Below are 6000 nucleotides of genomic sequence, written 5' to 3'. Positions count from 1 at the left end.
CACACACCCACTCCCTCACTCACCCCGCCCCCACGCACCCACTACCTCACTCACCCCTCCCCCACACACCCACTCCCTCACTCACCCCCTCTCCCATGCACCCACACCCTCACTCACCCCCTCCCCCACACACCCACTCCCTCACTCACCCCCTCTCCCATGCACCCACACCCTCACTCACCCCCTCCCCCACACACCCACTCCCTCACTCACCCCCTCTCCCATGCACCCACACCCTCACTCACCCCCTCCCCCACACACCCACTCCCTCACTCACCCCCCCACACACCCACTCCCTCACTCACCCCCTCCCCCACACACCCACTCCCTCACTCACCCCCTCCCCCACACACCCACTCCCTCACTCACCCCCTCCCCCACACACCCACTCCCTCACTCACCCCCTCCCCCACACACCCACTCTCTCACTCACCCCCTCTCCCATGCACCCACACCCTCACTCACCCCCTCCCCCACACACCCACACCCTCACTCACCCCCTCCCCCACACACCCACCCCCTCTGACACACTCCCTCCCCCACTCAGCCCCTCCCACACAGGGTGAGGTGATGGCCTAGCCATATTCTCGCTGGACTAGTAACCCGGAGACCCAGAGTAATGCTCCTGGGACCTGGGTTTGAATCCTGCCAGAGCAGATGGTGAAATTTGAATTCATTAAAAAAATCTGGAATTAAAAGCCTAATGATGACGATGAAACCATTGCCGATTGTCGTAAAAACCCATTTGATTTTCTAATGTCCTTTAGGGAAGAATATCTGCCATCCTTACCTGGTCTGGCCGACATGTACCTCTTAAATGCCCTCTGAAATGGCTTATCAAGCCACTCAGTTGTATCAAAAGGCGAAAAAGCCTAAAACACTAAAGGAATGAAACCGGACGGACCACCCGGCATCGACCTAGGCACCAGAAACAACAACGGCAATCTCAGCCCTGTCAACCTTGTAAAGTCCTCCTTGCTAACATCTGGGGGCAAGTGCCAAAATTGGGAGAGCTGTTTCACAGACTAGTGAACAGCCTGATGTAGTCACTCTCACGGAATCATACCTTACAGATGCTGCCCCAGACACCATCATCACCATCCCTGGGTACGTCCTGTCCCACCGGCAGGGCAGACCCAGCAGAGGTGGTGGCACAGTGATATACAGTCAGGAGGGAGTTGCCCTGGGAGTCCTCAACATCAACTCCAGACCCCATGAAGTCTCATGGCATCAGGTCAAACATGAGCAAGGAAACCTCCTGCTAATTACCATGTACCGCCCTCCCTCAGCTGATGAATCAGTGCTCCTCCATGTTGAACATCACTTGGAGGAAGCACTGAGGGTGTCAAGGGCACAGAATGTACTCTGGGTGGGGGACTTCAATGTCCATCACCAAGAGTGGCTCGGTAGCAGCACCACTGATCGAGCTGGCTGAGTCCTAAAGGGCACAGCTGCTAGACTGGGACTGCGGCAGGTGGTGAGGGAACCAACAAGAGGGAAAAACATACTTGATCTCATCCTCACCAACCTGCCTACTGCAGATGCATCTGTCCATGACAGTGTCAGTAGGAGTGACCACCGCACAGTCATTGTGGAGACAAAGTCCCAACTTCACATTGAGGATACCCTCCATCGTGTTGTGTTGCACTACTACCGTGCTAAATGGGATAGATTTTGAACAGATCTAGCAACTCAAGACTGGGCATCCATGAGGCACTGTGGGCCATCAGCAGCAGCAGAATTGTACTTGAAAACAATCTGTAACCTCATGGCCCGGCATATCCCCCAATCTACCATCACCATCAAGCCAAGGGATCAACCCTGGTTCAATGAAGAGTGCAGGAGGGCATGCCAGGAGCAGCACCAGGCATATCTAAAAATGAGGTGTCAACCTGGGGAAGCTATAACACAGGGCTACTTGTGTGCCTAACAGCATAAGCAGCAATTGGGGAGGCGGTGACATAGTGGTATTGTCAGTGGGCTGGTATTCCGGAGACCCAGGGAAATGCTCTGGGGACCCGGGTTTGAATCCCATCATGACAGATGGTGAAATTTGAATTCAATAAACATCTGGAATTAAAAGTCTAATGATGACCATGAAGCCATTGTTGATTGTTGTAAAAACCCATCTGGTTCACTAATGTCCTTTAGGGAAGGAAATCTGCTGTCCTTACCTGGTCTGGCCTACATGTGGCTCCAGACCCACAGCAATGTGATTAACTCTTAACTGCCCTCTGAACAAAGGCAATTAAGGATGGGAAATAAATGCTGGCCTAGCCAGCAACGCCCATATCCCATGAACCAATTTTTTAAAAAGTGATAGACAGAGCTAAGTGATTCCATAGCCAACGGATCGGACCCAAGCTCTGCAGCCCTCGGCCCAACCAGCTTCAGCTGCTTCATCAATGACCTTCCTTCCGTCAGGAGTGGGGATGTTCGCTGATGATTGCACAATGTTCAGGACTATTCGTGACTCCTCATGTCCATGTCCAAATGCAGCAAGACCTGGACAATGTCCATGCTTGGGCTGACAAGTGGCAAGTAACATTCATGCCACACAAGTGTCAGAGAGACCCTAACAATTGTCCCCTAACATTCAATGGCATTACCATCACTGAATCCCCCACAACAACATCCTGGTGGTTAGCATTGACCAGAAGCTGAACTGGACTAGCCATATAAATACTGTGCCTACAAGAGCAGGTCAGAGGCTAGGAACCCTGTGGCGAGTAACTCACCTCCTGACTCCCCAAAGCCTGTCCACCATCTACAAGGCACAAGTCAGGAGTGTGATGGAATACTCCCCACTTGCCTGGATGAGTGCAGCTCCAATGACACTCAAGAAGCTTGACACTGTCCAGGACAAAGCAGCCCACTTGATTGGCACCCCATCCATAAACATTCACTCCCCTCACCACCGACGCACAGTAGCAGCAGTGTGTACCATCTACAAGATGCATTGTAGAAACTCACCAAGGCTCCTTAGACAGCATCTTCCAAACCCACAACCACTACCATCTAGAAGGATAAGGGCAGCAGACAAATGGGAACACCACCACCTGGAAGTTCCCATCCAAGTCACTCACCAACCTGACTTAGAAACATATTGCTGTTCCTTCACTGTCACTGGGTCAAAGTCCTGGAACTTCCTAACAGCACTGTGGGTGTACCTACACCACATGGACTGCAGTGGTTCAAGAAGGCAGCTCACCACCACCTTCTCAAGGGCAATTCGGATGGGCAATAAATGCTGGCCCAGCCAGCGAAGCCCACATCCTGTGAACGAATAATAAAACCTTCCACCTCTCACCCATGCCTCTCCACCTCACATGCTCCTCCTCCACTCACGTACTCCTCCTCCCACTCACCCGCACTGAACCCCTCCCCTTCCCGATGCCTTTCCCTCTGCTCTGACTCACCCAGTCCTCCCATTCACCCTCCCCCCCCCCTCAATGTGTGTACCCTCTCCTGGTCCCCGCCAGGACACAGCCCCCTGTCCCAAGTTGTGTTTTGGTTTGACTGGTGAAACTCTTTCGAGTTATCAACAGTCACAGATTGCAACTCTTTTTCGAGTACAATCACAGTTCTTGGTTTACGGGACTGGGACATGAACCCACAACCCTCTGATTCAAAGGCGAGGGTGCTATGAACTGAGCCACAGTGAAACCAGACTCCAGGTGAGAGCTGCTGTTTTCGACACTGTTTGATCAGTTTAGATTGGGAAGTTTGTTGATGATAGGCAGGGGGAGTCACAGTGTTTTAATCTTGCAGTAGCCTCTTGTCCCTGGGCTCAGGATGTCACCTAAAGCCTGGCTAGTGTTTGTTTAGCAGACTGTGTTATGGGTTTCTCGCTGTGATCTTTCCTTATCTCACCTTCCCTGTCCATTGTCTTATCATCACTGACAGTTGTTTGTTGTTTTTACCTGGTATTAGTTGGGTCATCAGCCGCGACCTTTAACCCCCACCAAGTGTCTTTTTCTGTCTTTCAGGCCAGGACTGTAAGTGAGAGAAGAGGGCAGAGAGAGTCAGACACTGGCTGCAGTGCCAGTCTCCATGTTCTCTCAAGCTGCTTATTCTAGGCCTGACACACACACACCTCGCCTACCTGCCAGAGTACACAGTTCCACACACAGCCCTGCACATCTGCACTGACACACACACTTAGCCCTGCACATCTGTACTGACACACACACATAGTCCTGCACATGTGTACTGACACACACACACAGTCCTGCACATCTGTACTGACACACACACATAGTCCTGCACATCTGTACTGACACACACACATAGTCCTGCACATCTGTACTGACACACACAGTCCTGCACATCGGTACTGACACACACACATAGTCCTGCACATCTGTACTGACACACACACACAGCCCTGCACATCTGTACTGACACACACACATAGTCCTGCACATCTGTACTGACACACACATAGCCTTGCACATCTGTACTGACACACACACACAGCCCTGCATATCTGTACTGACACACACACATAGTCCTGCACATCTGTACTGACACACACATAGCCTTGCACATCTGTACTGACACACACACACAGCCCTGCATATCTGTACTGACACACACACATAGCCCTGCACATCTGTACTGACACACACAGACCTGCACATCTGTACTGACACACACACATAGCCCTGCACATCTGTACTGACACACACACACACAGCCCTGCACATCTGTACTGACACACACACACAGCCATGCACATCTGTACTGACACACACACATAGTCCTGCACATCTGTACTGACACACACATAGCCTTGCACATCTGTACTGACACACACACACAGCCCTGCATATCTGTACTGACACACACACATAGCCCTGCACATCTGTACTGACACACACACACACAGACCTGCACATCTGTACTGACACACACACATAGCCCTGCACATCTGTACTGACACACACACATAGCCCTTCACATCTGTACTGACACACACAGCCCTGCACATCTGTACTGACACACACATAGCCCTGCACATCTGTACTGACACACACACAGCCCTGCACATCTGTACTGACACACACATAGCCCTTCACATCTGTACTGACACACACAGCCCTGCACATCTGTACTGACACACACATAGCCCTGCACATCTGTACTGACACACACACACAGACCTGCACATCTGTACTGACACACACACAGACCTGCACATCTGTACTCACACACACACACACACACACATAGCCCTGCACATCTGTACTGACACACACACAGCCCTGCACATCTGTACTGACACACACACACAGCCCTGCACATCTACACTGACACACACACACAGCCCTTCACATCTGTGCTGACACACACACACAGCCCTGCACATCTGTACTGACACACACACATAGTCCTGCACATGTGTACTGACACACACACATAATCCTGCACGTGTACTGACACACACACACACAGCCCTGCACATCTGTACTGACACACACACAGCCCTGCACATCTGTGCTGACACACACACAGCCCTGCACATCTGTACAGACACACACACATAGCCCTTCACATCTGTACTGACACACACACACATAGCCCTGCACATCTGTACTGACACACACAGCCCTGCACATCTGTACTGACACACACATAGCCCTGCACATCTGTACTGACACACACACAGCCCTGCACATCTGTACGGACACACACACATAGTCCTGCACATCTGTACTGACACACACACACATAGCCCTGCACATCTGTACTGACACACACACACACATAGCCCTGCACATCTGTACTGACACACACAGCCCTGCACATCTGTACTGACACACACATAGCCCTGCACATCTGTACTGACACACACACAGCCCTGCACATCTGTACTGACACACACACATAGCCCTGCACATATGAAACACAGCCCTGCACATCTGTACTGACACACACACACACACACACACACACACACAGCCCTGCATATCTGTACTAACACACACACAGCCCTTC

This window comes from Cetorhinus maximus, chromosome 20, assembly GCF_964194155.1.
Source record: "Cetorhinus maximus chromosome 20, sCetMax3.hap1.1, whole genome shotgun sequence".
NCBI lineage: Eukaryota > Metazoa > Chordata > Chondrichthyes > Lamniformes > Cetorhinidae > Cetorhinus > Cetorhinus maximus.
This window is presented reverse-complemented; position numbering follows the sequence as displayed.